The sequence below is a fragment of the Myotis daubentonii genome, chromosome 1 (assembly GCF_963259705.1).
Source record: "Myotis daubentonii chromosome 1, mMyoDau2.1, whole genome shotgun sequence".
Classification (NCBI taxonomy): Eukaryota; Metazoa; Chordata; class Mammalia; order Chiroptera; family Vespertilionidae; genus Myotis; species Myotis daubentonii.
This window is the reverse complement of record NC_081840.1, coordinates 81,404,363-81,422,693: the sequence shown is the minus strand read 5'-3', so window position 1 is coordinate 81,422,693 and position 18,331 is coordinate 81,404,363. Positions and strand designations below refer to the sequence as shown.

The following is an 18,331-nucleotide window of genomic DNA, read 5'->3' as shown; positions in this document are numbered from 1 at the left end:
AGTTTTAGGATATCTTCCCTTTAATTTTTTCTAGACACTCTGATTTTACTTATGTCTATCACCTTTGCTTTCCCTCCATCCCTCACTGCAACAGTAACTTGCTCCAGGCTCACTTTGCTCTAGTGTCTAGGAGGTCCGTCTGCCACCAGAACTACGATTTCCAGCATTCCTGGTGCTCCCCACGCTCTGGGCTTCCACTTTCGGTCCTGGGGCTTCCATCAGAACTACTATTCTCAGATTTCCTGGTGTTCCCCGCGCTGGGAGAGACCGAGGGAGCCATGGCCCCCCAAGGGAGCAACCGAGGGAGCAACTGAGGGAACCACGTCCCCCAAAGCTGCCAGCTCTCCCACTTCTGCTCTCTGCCCAGTGCTTGTGTATGCAAATCAACCCGCCATCTTTGTTGGGTTAATTTGCATATTCCCTCCTGATTGGCTAGTGAGTGTAGTGAAGGGATGGTCAATTTACATGTTTATCTTTTATTATATAGGATTGTTTCTTCTTGGATTTCCCTAACTGGTTCCTTTCCATAAAATTGAAGGCATTTTTAGGCCCTTTCTTTTTCCTACTGCCTTTACTTTCTCTGACTTTTTATACTAATGAGTCCCAGTTGTAGGACAGAAACATTGTTCAGTTTTTGAATTAAGTCTAGCCAAGAGCAAAAGTCTTCCAGTTGAACAAATCCTACGATTTATTAGATTTGAAATTGAGTCCTAGTTCCTAGTCATGGAACCTAGTGGCTTAGTCACAAAGGTCAAGATCCAAAATCTGCTCCCCCAAGTTTCTTTGTTCCCTTTCAGATCCAATATTTTGGTACTTGGAGACAAACTGCCAGTACCTATGTCACTTGGAAGTCACAGGAAGTCCCTATCCCCTCCTTTACCAACTCTGTACACAAGGTTAAGTTTCTGCCTTGACTTCCCATTCAGCAGGCTGACTGGTTGGTCTATGCTCGTAGACATTAACAGCTTTCCTAATTTTAAGTTCTATCAAATAATGAAGCTGAAGAACTGACAAGTGGCTGATGAGATAAACCAAAGCCTAGAAATAAGAATTTCAGTGGATCCAGGTGTGGAGACTGTGGAGCTGAAAGTAAAAGAAATTGAGAGACAGGGAAATTCTTATCTTGCAGAAGTTTAGCCTTTCGGGCACTTTTCAATTCATAACTACCATCCAATATTAGACTGAGCTTTAACAGTAACTTTTATAATTTATGATATGCTCTGACTTTTATTCCAAAAAGCACACACATTTCTATGTTTGAAAATGTCAAGGAACCACTATGAAACTAGTTCTAATCAGATCCTTGCCATTAGTGAAGTGTAAATTTAGCAGCATTCAAAGGATATGGCTTTAGGAACATGAAAGTTAATCTATCATGCTAAAAGATCATTGAAAACACTATTTTACAAGCCAAGTTTATGGCAGCTATATTAACTAAAATATATTTGCCAAGGAAATTTTTAAGAAGTATATCTTTATTTCTATTAGATGGAAGTGCATGCAAGTCTCTACTCAAACATAAGCAGGTAAAGTTACAGAATATTTCACAGTTGGAAAGGGCTTAATTATGAAGTTCAGCATTTTCATTTTATAGATGAAGGTACCTTGCAAAGGCAGACTAAATAACATGTCTAATATCTGGTTATTGGTATTACCAACTCTAGAGCTCTTCTCCAGTGCTATGCTGTTTCATTTATGCAATAGCTACTTACTGAGCACCTGCTCTGTGTACTGGAGCAGTGATAAATGGAATGATGCTGTTCCCAAAAAGCTCACTGTAGAAAGTGAAAACCATACATGCAAATAATGTCATCCAAATCTCAACTACTTCAGCCTTAAGTCACCATACTTCCCTTCATATTTAAATGAATTCACTTAAGCTCCTATCATGTATATATTGGGAACTATACCCTTCTTTCGCACCTATTGACTTTTCTGGAGGTTCATGTTTCTAACTAACCTTTTGCTCCCATTTCTGCTTTTCATGAATTTCACTTGTTTGTGACCAAATTCACTCTCATAGGGGAATACAGGTAATTTATCTCAGATTTTCAAAAGCACTCATAAATGCAAGACCCTCATGTTTAACGCAGCTTTCTAAGAAGCTGGGTGTAGTGAGGCATTAAATCAGAGCTGTAGCTTTTGAGATCTTTTAGTTGCAATCAGAAAAGTACTCAAACTGTCCTAAAATATGCATTCAATCTATGCAAATAGACTGAATGGCAGAACAACCAACCAACCAAGCAACCGGTCGCTATGACATGCGCTGACCACTAATGGGCACGTGTGGAACATGGTGGACATTGGCAGCAGGCGGCAGAGAATGAACATGGCAGGCGCCGGCCGTGGTGGGATGGTGGAGCAGGTGAGCCAGGGTGCCAGACCAAGGTGGGGTGCCAGTCGCTGTCATCAGGGTGAGCCTCTGGTGGTTAATGAAAATTCTTTGCTCCCGTGCACCACGGTCCTGCCTGGCACTCACATCTGCTGCTGGCGCCAGCCCTGATCACTTGGCACTGTCAGTGGGTGCAAGCAAGCGGTGGGTGCCGGCCCCAATCTCCCCTCAGGGCTCCTCTACCTCCCCCTGCTCTTGAGGGGCGATTGGGGCCAGCAGCTGCCTCTCGCACGCCCTGCCAGCAACAGCCACACTCACACCTGCTGCTGGCGCCGGCCCCAATCGCTCCACACCGTCAGTGGGTGCGAGTGGGGGCCGGTGCCATCAGCTCATGGGAGCAGCAGCAGCGGGAGCAGGGCTGCCAACAGAGAGGGGCCGTGGGGCCATGGCAGGAAAGATTCACAGGAGGGGCTGGCTGGGGGCGTGAAGGATGGGCCTAGACCCGCCCCTGTGCCCATTGCAGCCTCGCATCCCAGAGTTCCTTTCAAGGTGCACGAATGTGTGCACTGGGCCCCTAGTACACAGTTATTTGTCTAGGCATTGGTGAATTAGCAATCAAAAAGTCAAAAATCCCTGATTTCAGGGAGATAAATTGGGGGGAGGAGAGACATATAATAAGCAAGTAAATAAATAAATATGTATGTGCAGTGATCATACTAGAGATAAGATTATGGCAAGGAAGGGCACAAGGTATAGTGCATCTTTTAGAGCGGGGAATCAATGAAAAACTCATTGAAATGTATCATTCAAAGAGAAACCTGAAGGAACTGAGGAAATGAGGCATGTGGGCATCTGAAAGAAGGGAGTTCTAGGCAGAAGGAACAGCAAATGTAGAGATGTTGAATGTGGCATGTTTGAAGAAAAGCAGGATGCTAGTGTCTGGGGAAGAGTGACATAGCAGAAAAGAAGTGTATATGAGGTCTAGATGAGAACTGGGGTCCATATCATAGAGAGCTTTTTAGGCCAATGTAGGAACTTGAGACTTTATTCATAGTGAACGTTTATGACACTGGCATAGTCTGACATATTTACAGAAAAGCAGTGTTTACAGAATAGAGGATGGCAAGAGTAGAAGTGAGGCATTTGGAAGGCTATAGTTATAATCCAGAAAAGAGGTAATTATGGTTCAGATCAGGGTGGTAGTAATGGAAATAATGAGAATATCTACATACTTTGATGGAAAAGCTGACAAGATTTGTTAATGAATTTGATGGTGGTTGTAAGAGAAAGAACAACTGGGGAGATATAGGCGTTATTTAATGAAATTAGTAAGACTACAGGAGACATCTGCTTAGAAAGGGGGGATGATTCAAGAACTTGGTTTTATTCAATTAATGAGATTTACTGGGTCACCTAACTAGAAAGACTTGAAGTTTGGCAGGCTTCAAGATCAGCTTACACGTCACTTGATCTTAGTGACTCAATCAAGTCTTCGAAGACTCCTCTTTGCTTTCCATTTTCCCATCACTGTTACTCACAGTCAAGTCTTTCCAAGGATGGCTCCCTATACGGTCAAAGGATAACTGCCATCAGAAAGTGAAGGTATATGTCTTCACATGCAGTAGGACAATCAGGATAATTCTCACAACCACAGACAAAAATGTCCTAAAAGTCTTGAGACTGCCAAGAGAATCTTTCCTAAGCCAACACTTGTGCCTCAGAAAATGTCAAGAAAAGCATAGAGTGGATTAAGCCAAGATTACTTTCAAACCAATCACTGTCTAAAACGGTATTGTGGGATGACCTGAGCGTTTAGCCCAATTTGCTGTTACAGGAGGAGGAAAGGTTATTCCAACCTAAACCAAATGGTTGCTACATAATCAGACAAGAGTGACAGATGTTATAAAGACAGGCACAATGCCTACTACAAATGCACAGAAGACCAAATGACATAAAATTCAATACTAGATGCAACTATTTTTACAATTCCTATCCTGGGGAAATTTCACTGGTGGTTTCTATTGAGGTTCCCCAAGAGAAAAGGGATTTCATGTTGCAAAAACCCCTTCCCCTCAAAATCTTTCTTATTATCTCCTCTTCATATTACTTCTCAGGCTCCCTTAATGCCTTTACCCAGTGAGTCCACCTGAATATTCAAAATTCATTTCACTTGTCAGTTCATTATGCAGAGAAATTAGCTTCAAGCCAGTTTTGTATAAATAAAATTCATTGGCCTATAAAAGGAAGAAATGTTCACTCCAGATATGAACACCTTAGCAGAAGAGAACTACAGACGTTTTGAAATTTTGTTTCTTTTCTTTAAACACATATAGTTTTTATTCTTTCCATATTAAGCTCTGTAAGTGAAGGGGAACGTACATGGATCTTTTTAAATATATTCAAATTTCCATTAGAAAACAGAAGCAACAAGATAGCTCAGATTATGTGTGTTTTTCTGATAATTTTTTTGTTTATTGTTTTAAAAAGGCATTTTCCTATATTTTACAATAATTATCCAGTGAGTCAGTAACTACAAATAAGCTATGTACAAAGTGCTTTAATAAAAGCTAAGTAGAATGGGCATCTAATTCTGCCCAGCATGGTGATAAGAACAGGTATCGAGTATCCTATAAAGAATTGAAGTTACAGTTTCTAAGAGACAAGCTGTATCCTATTGAAGTCAAAGTTTCTAAGAGACAAGCTGTATTCCAAAAAGATAACTCTAACCATTATGGAGAAACACTTAACAGTGGTTCTCAACCTTCCTAATGCCGTGACCCTTTAATACAGTTCCTCATATTGTGGTGACCCCCAACCATAAAATTATTTTCGTTGCTACTTCATAACTGTAATTTTGCTACTGTTATGAATCGTAATGTAAATATCTGATAGGCAGGATATATTTTCATTGTTACAAATTGAACATAATTAAAGCATAGTGATTAATCACAAAAACAGTATGTAATTATATATGTGTATTCCGATGGTCTTAGGAGACCCCTGTGAAAGGGTCGTTCGGCTCCCAAAGGGGTTGTGACCCACAGGTTGAGAACCGCTGACTTAGGAGGAGGAAGAGTAAAACTAGATGCTATGCCATCAGTTAGGAAGCTACACTAGCCTGGTAAAGACAGGATGAGGGCCTGGCCCAAAGCAGTGACAGGTTGGAAAGAGGCCCCAGTTTACAGATAATTATGAAGCTGAATTATTATGTTGCCTCTCTAATATTTCATACAAAACTCACTGTAGCAATATGCGGGTGATAGCATAAAGACTGAGCAACTAGTTAATTTGGCTACGTCCTTTGGGATTTTGTTAGTTTGGCAACATCTTTTTGTTCTTCCATTACCAACACCTGAGCTTTCCTTCCCATTAAATACAGTCTGGTTAAATCAATCAAGATGATTTGTTTCCCTCCATTTTCTTCCATTTAGACCAGTGGTTCTCAACCTTGGCTGCACATTAGAATCACCTGGGAATCTTTTTAAAATCCTGATTTCTAGGCCTCATCCTCCGGAAATTCTGTTTCTTTGTTATGGGGTGGGGCCACAACATTAGTAAAAAAGAAACAGAATTTCCGGAGGATGAGGCTCAGAAATCAGGATTTTAAAAAGATCCCCAGGTGATTCTAATGTGCAGCCAAGGTTGAGAACCACTGATCTAGACCAATGAGATAGATCTTCTCTGGAATTTGTGATGGGGCTGGGGGTAGCATCTATTGGCCTGATGAGACTATGCTTCTCTTTTAGATTTTTCAGGTTTCCTTTTAAGTAAGCTAACCTTATATTTCCCTATATTCTTCTTAGAAATTATTCTCTGACTCTGTTAGCTAGGGCAGACTTCTATTCCTTAAAAGGAAATTAAATAATATGAAAGTAAGATAAAAACAAATGAGTGAAGACATAACAGGGCCAAGATACAAATCCAGGTCTCTTAATACTCAGTCTAATGGCTTTTGTATCATGTCACGATCCCTACAAATATTGAACAAGAGAAAATGTTCTTCAAACATAAGAAATATATAGTATCTAATAGAAATGTGTTCTTCAACACTCAAATAAATTATAAAGTAAAGACAGATATAGTAAGGCTTAGATCCCATGGGACAATGGCAAAGAACAAATTGGATATTGTGAATCCTAGGACGTTATGATAATACAACTACCTTAGCCATGTCTGTGGATTATATGAAAATACTGAGCAAATCTAATTTAGTCCTGGGGGTCTAGCAGTGATGGATCACATGCCAAATTCTGGACCTTATCATCAAAATAATCTTGGAATTTCTAAACATTCACTGCTACTGCTGCTGCTGCTGCAAAATTTCATTTTGTGGTTTGTGAGTGAAAAAAAACTTCCATCAAGACTTTAAATTGGTGCTTTTGCAAATAATAAAAAGCCTAGTTGGGTAAATTTAAAATCAACTTCTAGGTTCACTAAATGTGTAATAATAAAATTTAATGGAACCAGCAAGCTCTTTTCTGCTCAGTTTGCCCCCAAGTTTAGGTGATGGCCAGGCTCCTGTGACTGTACCTCAATCTTTCTAGATTATGGGGATGAAGGAACTGTCTAATTTATCCACTAAGGAATCAAGCTAAAATTTACAATACATGAACTAGGTTGGGGTGTGAGCAGATTTTAAGAGAAACAAACCAACATATTGAAAAATCCTGGAAGCTGACACACATCAGCGCTGAAAACATTGGAAGATTGCCAGAAAGTATTTTTGGCAGAAGATAGTCACGTTTAGAAGAGCTAACTTTAGAATGAGGAAAGACAGTTAACTGGAGTAAAAGCAAAAACAAAGGTGAGTAAGGGGAGGAGGGATGTGAAGGAATAATCAGAGTTTAATTCAAGAGGAAACATCAACAATCCCTTTGTTTTAATGAAAAAAAAAAGAGCCCCCCCCCCCCCAAAAAAGTAAAAGTTTCCTTTTCTACTTACTGAAGAATTACTGAAAATGAAAATCCATTGTAACTAAGCAACAACACTGACAATTTGTCTAATTTAGTATGTGGTCTAATCAACAGAACAAAATAAGAATTTGGGGAAATAAATGCATGTTCCTTGACCCTGACCAAATATATCTGGAAACTACCGGCCATATGTTCTCCAAACCCCCTTGATGGAGGTGGCTTTTTTTCCTCATAAAGGCATTTTATTTAGATTCCAAATAATCCAAAGCAGAGAAAAGAGGCAACAAGTTATTCCGTCCTCCTACAAGCTGGGCCCCCAAGTCTCTGGCTCCAGCCAGAGGAGCAGGGGACCAGGCCAGGGTCCAGGAACCTCAGGCCACCATGCACCCCTCCCCACCTGGGGCCCTCCTCTCCGAAGCAGAGGAAAACCCAGAACTAATACAGGAAAAGAAAGCGAGACATAAAAGGAAACAATCCAAGGAGACAGGCAGCACAAACCTTGGGCGAGATAGTCTCCGGTCAGGAGGCGCCCCATTGGCGCACAGGGTCCGGCCTGGTGAGGTGAAACTTGCAAATCTGTGCGTCTGGGGACTTAGTGTCAGGCCTCCAAGTGGCACCGTTTTCCTCTTAGTCCCCGAAGCAGTTGTCGCCCTGGGCCCCAGCATGGACTTCACTGTGTTCTCCTCGCAATGGATTCAGGAGAGGTCTGAGCGCCCAAGCGTGGTCTGCACGGCCGGCCAGCGCGGGCGGCTTGGCGCCCATCAGGCTCTGCGTCCGCGTCCCAGCACCTGCTTCGGGTGAGGCCTGCGAACTCCCCGTGAGCCTTTGCTCTCTTTCCACTTTTCTGTGTATCAGAAAGGCAGGTGGGAAGGTGCTGGGTCCCTTCAGGAGGGAGATGAAGCGCAGGCGGATAGTCCTGAGGTTCCGGGCGGCGTTCCTGCTCTGCGTGCAGCTCCGGGCTCCGGGGTGGAGGCTGGGGCATGGCCACGGGGTGTGGGATGGAGATGCACACGTGCCCGGCACCAAGCGGTCGGTGGGAACTGCAGGCGTGCCTTGAAGTAGCCACCATCCTCGTAGGTTTTGGGGGACCGAAGATGGCCACCTCCCCATTGTACTCTGTCCACCAGAGTCACCTAGAAACTCTCCACTGATTCCTCCTGCAGGCCCTGGAGCTGGAGCAGCAGCGCCTGCTGCAAGCTGGGCACTAGCCGTCTGAGCAGGAAGCTGCTTATCTTCGCAATGCAGATGGCAGGAGGGCACAACAATATTTCTAGATGTATTCTTTAAGTATACAGTTAATTTACTTGAGACATTGTTTATGAATTGAGTTACAGAATAAATAATGTGAGAGGAGGTTGTGAATTAATTGTGAAAAGTATTTCACAGAAGATAGCATTTAATATAATGGAGTAACCTAAAAGTTTAAAAAGATGAAGATAAAGGAACTTCCTTGATAACCAACGGGAAAGTAATTTCAGTTCCTATATACTGAGTTTATTTCCCTCCTATAAAAGATTATTTTGTTTGTGTTTTTGCTTATCTGGATAACAATCCGTGGCAGAGGTGTAATATGTTATAAATATGGCTTCACGGTCTTTGCCTTTCATTTAAAAAAAAAAACATTATTACTTTTATGTGCTATGGAAAGTTACTTTAATAATTAAACTATGTAAATGTACTATATTATCTAGCTTGTATTATAGGTGCATTCGGAGTACAAGTAAAAGTTTTAATTATCAAAATTGGAGACTAAGAGTAACTTCTACACCAGATATGTTTAAAAAATTGTTAGTTTACAAACCTAAATTGACATGTTTCTTTCTTTAAACATTTTTTAAATTAAATTTATTGGGGTGACACTGTTCAACATGACCATATAGGTTTCAGGTGTGGGTTTCTGTTACATGGTCTGTATATTGCACTGTGTGCCCACCACCCAAAGTCAATTCTCCTATCACCATATTTTAGGACCCCCTTCCCTCTGGCAACCACCACACTGCTGTTTGGGTTCACGAGTTTCAGTTTTATATTCCACATATAAGTGAAATCATATGGTTCTTGCTTTATCTGATTGACTTATTTCACTTAGCACAATGTTCTCAAGGTCCATCCATGTTGTTGCAAATGGCAGTATTTCATCCTTTCTTATGGCTGAGTAGTATTCCATTCTTCTTCATCCAGTCCTCCATCACAGGGCACTTCGGTTGTCTCCATGTCTTAGGCACCATGAGTACTGCTGCAATTAACATAGGGTGCATATATCTTCGTGAATACATGATTTGAGTTTTTTGGCCATATACCCAGTAGATGGATTACTGGGTCGTATTTTTAATTTTTTGAGGAATTGCCAGATTGCTTTCCATAGAGATTGTACCAGATTACATTCCCACCAGCAGTGAATGTAGGGTCCCTTTACCCATAGCCTCTCCAACACTTGTAATTGCTTGTCTTATTGATAATGGCCACTCTAACAGGTGTGAGGTGGTATCTCATTGTAGTTTTGATTTGCGTTTTCCTAATACAAATTAGAGAAATCTGATTTACTCGTGAGATTGAACATCTTTTCATATATCTATTGATTGTTCGGAAGTCTTCTTGGGAGAGGTGGATTTCCAGGTCCTCTGCCCACTTTTTTATTGGGTGGGTTGTTTGTTTTGGTGTTGAGTTTTATGAGTTCTGTATATAATTTGGAAACTAAACCGTTGTTGGAGCTACTGTTTGCAGATATCATCTCCCCTGGGTTGGCTACCTTTGTTTTGTTGTCAGTTTCTTTTGTTGTGCAGAAGCTTTTTAGTTTTACATAGTCCTTTACTTCCCTTGCCTTTGGGGTCAAGTTCATAAAATGTTCTCTACGGCCAACGTCCATAAGTTTGGCATTTATATTTTCTACCATGTAACTTACTGTTTCAGGTCTGATACTTCGGTCTTTGATCCATTTTGAATTAATTTTTGTACAGGGGGACAAACTGTGATCCAGTTTTATTCGTTTGCATGTGGCTTTCTAGTTTTCCCAGTACCATTTATTGAAGAGACTATATTTACTCCATTGTGTGTTTCTCACTCCTTTGTTGAAAATTATCTGTCCATATACATGTGGTTTTATTTCTGGGCTCTCTATTCTGTTCCATTGATCTGTATGTCTGTTTCTCTGCCAATACCATGCTATTATAATTATTGTAGCTTTGTAGTATAATTTGAAGTCAGGTAGCATGATACCTCTTGCTTCATTCTTTTTTCTCAGGATTGTTTTGCCTATTTGGGGTCTTTTATGGCTCCATATAAATATGCTGATTTCTCATTCTATTTCTTTAAAAAAATGACATTGGGCCAAATGTCTTTAAACATTTAGACTCCTTATGAACTATTTCTAAATGTATTTAAGCTTTGCTTCAACCATAAATATTTTGAAATGTTAATCTTTCTAAATCATTCCTCTGTTCTCAAATAATCTCCAGCACTGCTGTATACTAGTATATGAACCTCAACACAATATTTAATAATTGCCATCATCTGTGTACACAGATGTCAACTATTAGAAAAATGGTGTAACTATAATTTACTATCTCTACCAACTATATTTTCTACAAGATATTGATGACCAATGCATTGGGTCTATTTGCATTGCATAAAAGGATCAAATTGGTTAGTTCCTCTGCAATTTTTATTTTTTTCATTGTTTGGAGAGTGACATCTACTTAATATGGCATTGTTTTAGCAGTTACACCAATTTCTAACCTGAATGGAAAATGTGAAATAATGAAACACACATTCCTAGACTTAATTGAGCCTTTCTTATTATAAAATATTATAATGATTACATTATTTCAATGACTCAAAACTAAATAAAGATGTTTAACACAAAATATTTAAATAAATATCAACACCTGAGTATAAGATACCTATAAGCTAAATTAGAGCTTAGCTCATTGATGGCAAACCTTTTGAGTTCGGCATGTCAGCATTTTGAAAACCCCTAACTTAACTCTGGTGCCGTGTCACATATAGAAATTTTTTGATATTTGCAACCATAGTAAAACAAATATTTATATGTTTGATATTTATTTTATGTATTTAAATGCCATTTAACAAAGAAAAATCAACCAAAAAAATGAGTTCGTGTGTCACCTCTGACACGCATGTCATAGGTTCGCCATCACTGCCCTTAGCTCAACAATGAATTTATTGGTGAGGACACTTGTGTTAGGGATTACTTTTGGTCTATTATCATTCCAATCATTGAGTTTATAAAGTAAAAACTTTCACTAACTATAGGCCCTTATCAGAAAAAAAACTTTTGCTTTTTCCTCAATTCTTCTAATGAGCCCTATAATAACTCCACTGAATGACAGTTTTCCAAGAGCTAAACAGAATATAGCATTTTTATAAAATATGTTTTTAAATTGATTTTTGAGAGGAAGCGAGAGGGAGCAAGAGAAAGAAGCACTGATGTGAGACTGAAATTCAATTGGCTGCCTTCTGCACACCCTCATCAGGGATCCAGCCCAAAACCCAGGGCCCAGGAATCAAACAGGCAACCTTTTGGTACATGGGACAATGCTCAACCAACTAAGGCACATTGGGCAGGGCAGGCTTCCATCCCTTAAACTCCTTCAATTTCTAATTATTTAATGTCTAATTTACATTGAGAGGATCTTCTTTTCTAAAATCTGTGGTTATACAACCAGATAATCTTAAAAGTCCTTAACTGAGGCTTCTAACTTTACTTTATCCCTTCATAACATTAGAATTATTCCAGTTAGGAAGGATAATTCGTAATAAAGACATACAGATAAATACTCCAATAATTTCGGGTCTCAAGAGCTGAACAATTCTGTTTGGGAAAGGGACCTAGTTTTTAACAACTCTATGCAATTCACTTACCATCTCTTGTTTTTATTTTCCTTCTTTATACAAAAATTGGGCAAGATGTTCCTTTGCGTTATTTTAAGCTGTTATATTTCATTCTATTCTCAAGAGTAAAATTCTTGAATTCATGAAGGTATGACTTTCCTAACTTTGCATGGATTATAAACTTATTATGTGTCAGACTTCATGATAGACACTCTTTTTCAAAGTAGAGTTTATTTTTTTTAGGATAGTTTTAGATTTTCAGGAAAAAAATTTAGGCGATAAAAGAGTTCATTTATGCCCTGCATTGCAATATTTTCTTTGTTTATATCTGACATTAGTATGGATCATGAACTAACTTAAGTCCATACTGTATTCAAGTTTTCCTTAGTCACCTTACATAGCTAACCTTTGAACAAAACAGGTTTGAACTTCATGGGCACACTTATACATGCATTTTTTTCAATAATTACATGTGTGGGGAGCAGCTACAGTGTTTTGGACAGGCTCAAGCCTTGGACTGTTAACAGGGTACAATCGTCTCATTGCCATGTGCAAGTCCCAGCTTGGAGGGCAGAGCCCTCCCAGCACAATTATAGCCAACAGCTGTAGTTATCAGCTTGAACCTATGGTCCAAAAACATGGCCCCACATGCCTGAGTGATGTGGGCTTGATAGAGTTCAGGTGCATGTAGTTGAGTAGGATTGAAACCCATGGGAATGTTGTAAACATCTTGATCACGCCCTTACTTTGCCTCATGGCATCTGCTATAAAATAAAGACACAACTGTGGCAGTGGTCACTGTCTCTCAGAGAAGCAGTGTCCCACCAAGACCCAGCTTTCATTCTCTTGTCTGTCTTTTCTAAGCCTTTCAGCCCCCCCCACTCAGGTTCACCCTTGGCCATGCTGGCGCGGCACATACATGCAGTTCCGTAAATGTATTTTCTCTTTGTTATTATGTTCTTTATTAATATTCACTTTTCTCTAGCCTCCTTTTATTTCCAGAACAGAGTATACAGTCCATGTAACATAAAATATGTGTTAATTGACTGTTGATGTTATCATTAAGGCTTCCAGTCAACAGCAAGCTATTAGTAGTTAAGCTTTGGGAGAGGGAAAAGTTATAAGTGGATTTTTGACAGCACAAATGGTGAGCACCCCTATTCCCATGTTGTTCAAGATCTTTTTCTGTTCCAAGATTTTGTTGCCATATCTCTTTGGCTCTTCTTGACTGTGCCAATTTTTCAGATTTTCCTGTTTTTTATGACCTTGTCAGTTTTGAGGAATACATGTCAAGTATTTTGTTGAATGCTCTTCAGATGGAATTGTTTTTTGTTGTTTGTTTTTTCTGCATAGTTAGATTGGGGTTATGGGTTTTAGGGAGGAAAACCATGAAGATAAAACCATTTCATCACATCGTATTAAGGATACATCATCAACTTATTTCTAACCAAATATTGATGTTGACCTGGCTGAGGTAGTGCTTGTCAGGTTTTCTCATTGCTCATTTTCTCCCCTTTCCATGTTGTTTTTTTAAAAGGAAAAAAATCACTATACATACCTCACACTTAAGGAGTTGGAAATGTTCCCCTTCCAAAAAGATAGTGTACCTGGATAAATTATTTGTAATTCTTCTACAAGATTTGTCTTGTCTCCCCAAGTTATTTATTCATTCATTCATTCAATTATTTATTTATATCAGCATGGACTCATGGGCATTTATTTTATACTTTGGATTATAACCCATCCTTTATTTTGTTGCTCAAAACTGTCCAGGTTTGGCCATTTCTAATTCTTTCATTTGGCTCTGTTAACCCTTCAACATACCTGGTCAGTGGAGAATTTTGTTTTATTTTGTTTTGAGCACTTCCTAACTTAGACATTTCAGGCTGCTATAATAAAATACCATAAATTAGGTAGTTTACAGATTTAAAAAATTACTTTTTTATCTTTAAACTGGAAGTCCAAGATCAGGGTACCAGCATGTTTGGATTCTGGTGAGAACCCTCTTCTGGGTTATTGACAATTGACTTATCATATTAACCTCTAATGGCAGAAATACCTAATACCTCTCAAAAACCACAATTCCATATACTATGACACTGAGGATTAGATTTCAATATATAAATTTAGGTGGTAGGTACAAAGTTTAATCCATAACATTTCCTTACTTTCTAGCACCACATAATGATTCAGACCCACCTTACATAATTCCTGACCCGGTCCGAGAATCAATAATTTATCCAAGAAGCCCTGGTTCCTTTTGTTGGAGAAGCGGATTAGAAACCAAAATCTGGGTGCTAGATATACTTGTTGCTACTGGAGTGTTATTGAATCTAGGATTTCTCAGTTGACAGTAAGAACTATATTTGGCTATACTTCCCTGTGTACAATATATTTCTATATGTAATCATCTATTTCTATAGTAAGCTAAACATGAATTCATAGTGATGTCTCCAGCTCTGATCCTTTACCATACAGATCATTGTAGCTCTTACCCTTGCTTATCTCTAACCTCTACACTTTATTTAGTTGTTCAATTCAAACACACACATAAACACACACATACACACATTTTAGTTGTTCAGTTGTTCAATTCACTCCCCCCCCCACACACACACATATTTATATATAAACACTTTTAACTCTTACCCCTATAGGGAACAGCTTTGTCAACTAAAGTACAGTGTTCAGGCACAGTTCTTTTTGCCTTAAGCATCATAGGCTCCACTGTTTTCCAAATTTATTTAAATAAGCACCTGTTTCTCTAATTTCTTCATTGAGGATTTTTCATACAGTTGTAATATTGACAGATTCTTTTGTCACAATTTGGATTCTCCAATATGCTAATATTTTTTAATATTTGCATACATTAAGGTTTACTCTTCATGCTAAAAAGTTTATAGTTTTTTTTTATGAATGCACATTATTTATTCATTATTACAATATCACACAGGATAGTATCACCCCCTCAAATAAACTGTTTTTAACTTATTAGAGGCTTCTTCCCTCTTCCTGAACTCCTGGTAATAACTAGACTTTTTAAAAATGTTTCTATTAGTTTTAACTTTCCCGGAATGTCATATAATTTGAATTATATAACTTTTCCAGTCTGTCTTCTTTCACGTAGAAGTATGCATTTAAGGATGCTTTGTGTCTTTTTGTGGGGTGATAGCTCATTTATTTTACCACTGAATGATATTTCATTGTATGAATGTACCACAATTTGTTTATCCATTCACTGATGAAGGATATCTTTGTTGTTTCTAGTTTGGTAAGATGTCCAGATCCTTTGCTCATTTTTAAATGGGTTATTTGTCTTTTTATTGTTGAATTTTAGGAATTATTGGTATATTTTGGATACCAGTTCTTTACCTGATATTTAGGGCAAGAGAGACTGGGTGGTGCAGTTCACAGGGATAAGACTCACAAAGCAAAGCAGACCAGAGGATGGGTCTGAGCGGGGGATATTGCTGGCAAACAGGCTCCCAAACAGCAAACAACCATCATGGATTGTTGTCATGCCAGTGCATCTGATCTCTTTTTAAATTACAAAGCAATGAAGCTAACAGAATAAAAAGGTTAAAATTTAATTTTGAAAAATTCTTGTGCACTAATTCTACTATTTTGCTATTTTTTCCTAAATTCAAACTTATCCTATAGGCACCAAAATTTACATGGAATATGTACACTTAGAAACTGACGTAATGTAAACATTACCTAAATCTATAAACTTTATTTCAAAATCAATTTGCATAATATGTAAACAAACAGGCTTTCAGTCAAAGTTTAATCAAGTTATTAAATATTAATATAAAACTGACATGTCTTCTAATTTGTGTAACTGCTACTGATCAAAAAAACCTTTAATTACTTTGTGATTTCAAACCTCATTTGTCTTCTTCAAGTAACTGGAAAATATTCTATAGATAAAAATCATGAAAGTCAATTTATGAAATGTACACTTACTTTTAAGCTTATCTCAAATAGGGAAAATACATTTTCAACCAATTATCTCTAAAGTTATTTAAACTCTTTCAAAAATTTATGTTAATCTTATTTAAGATTTTAAATACACTTAAAGATACTTCAATATTATTTGGCAAAAAATACTAGTATTTAAAATATTTAAACATTTCTAATAATATTTTCTGACATAAGTATGTCATAGTTTTGTCTTAAGATAAGGTAACCATAAAATTGTCATCCAAAGAAGTACAGTTTTAAGAATAAAAAGGGACAATAATAAAAATCATAATGATAACAATAATGAGACAATGTACATAAGCCTAGACCAAGGGTTAAATGTAACCTTAATTTTAAAAATGAGTAAAGCATTACCAAAATTACTCAAAAGTTTTCTAAATAACTAACATTAACTAGCACAAATATAAAAATCTATCATTTAGGGTAGATACCTAATAAACAATTTATTTACCAAACTGCTGATACTCACTTGATCTTATTAATAAAGGGTGAGAAACTAAATATAAGAGCATTTTTTATATTATGAAATTATTAAAAATATATTGAAAATCTGTTAAAGGTTTTCCTGCTCCGAAATGATCACCTGACAAGTTTCCTACAAAGCTACAGTTAAACATTAGTTGCTTTTGTTTAAGGCCACATTTTCCACAGTCTGTTCCAAGCATGTCAGATTGTCAGATATTACTGGTTATGTCAGAGTCACAGGAAAATGTCCTTCTTGGGGGTTAAGACCTTCTGATAGAGACATTTAATGGTTGTTTTTCCTTTTTTGGAAAGTAAATGAGATTAATAGGCCTTACCTCTTGCCTGTTGTTTATAAGCAGGGGTAAGCCAAAGTGCCTCTTTCCAGAGATAAGATATGTATCTGCAAGAAGGAAGGAGAAAGAGAGTATTGTCTAAAAGACTGCTCCTTAAAACTCCTGTATTTAGAAATCATGTCTGTTTGAGTTTTATAAAAGCAGGGGGATATTTTCTTTTCTTTTTTTTTTTCTTTTTTTTTAAATAAGACAAAGCATTGCTGAATTTCACCACAGATACACAATAACCTCAGGCTATCGAGATGGGGAAAATGGGCTTGGCCAATTTGGCTCAGAAGATAAGAGTGTCAGCCCATGGACTGAAGAGTCCCCTGGTTGGGGCCCATGTGGGAGGCAACTAATCAGCGTGTCTCTCTCACATTGATGTCTCTCTTTCTCTCTCTCTCTCTCTCTCTCTCTCTCTCTCTCTCTTTCCCCCTCCATTCCACTTTCTGTAAAACTCCATGGAAAAAATATCCTCAGGTGCGGAATAACAAACAAACAAAAAAATGGGGAAACTATTACTAGTTAATAGTATCCAGAGGAAGTAGCTACTGAGGATATTTGCCAGACAGGCATGGCCCTCAATAGGGGAGCACAATTTTTACCTAGCATGGAGAGAACTGGTAAATATTTTGGTAAACTATTGCTGAATAGCACAGCTCCCCAAACTTAGTGGTTTAAAACAACTTTTTTACTATTGTTCGTTTTTCCACAGTTTGAGTTCAACTGGGTCGTTCTTCTGACCCACATGGTGTCAGGAAGGACAGTAGTTATCTGGAAGTTCAACTGGGCTGTATGGTCCGAGATGCTCATTCACATAGTGTCCAGCTGGTACTGTCCATTGGCATGAGACTCAGCAGGGTTCGTGAACCAGAGTGTTCTCCATGTCGCCTTTCTCCATAGATTTGTCTTTTCCCAGCATCGCTACAGGATTCTGAGGGGCAGCAGGAGGTAGGACCTACTTGTTGGATTCTCCAGAAGATCTGAGAAGTTTGGGGTACAAGTTGTTTATTAGGAATCAATACCTAAGGGGAAAGAAAGGTAAAAAATATAAGATTGGGTAATGGAAAGGCAAAAATCAAACTGTGATGCAGCTGACTTTCTTGCAGACATCACACATCAGGACAAAATGTCCAGACCTTTATACTCTTTCTTTCTTTAGTCCTCAGGAAGGGCATGACCTCAGATAAACCACGTTTCTACAAATGAGGCAGATGCTGAAGGAGCCAATACCTGACATCTGTCTGCTGTGCTGTCTTCATTACTCGCTGCTGAATAGCAAGTTCTTCCCTGAAGTCTGATCTGAGTAGCTCATCTTATATCTATCACATTTCCAATCACCTTATAGCCTGGGTATGTAAGTGCCAAAACTGCAGTCTCCACAATTCCATGGCCATTTGACTGATCAGAGTTAGTAACAAGAGCAGGTCATATTCAAAGAAAGGGGAGAT

General features: G+C 38.4%; 1 long non-coding RNA gene across 1 annotated transcript; it reads right to left on the bottom strand.

Moving 5' to 3' along the window:
• Positions 1-8,541: 8,541 nt before the first annotated feature.
• On the bottom strand, positions 8,542-18,064 carry LOC132225827 (uncharacterized). The gene is made up of 3 exons (XR_009450986.1): positions 17,843-18,064; positions 16,881-16,945; positions 8,542-9,481 (listed from the first exon to the last, which is right to left on the bottom strand). It is a non-coding gene; the product is annotated as an uncharacterized LOC132225827 (long non-coding RNA).
• Between the last annotated feature and the right edge of the window lie 267 nt (positions 18,065-18,331).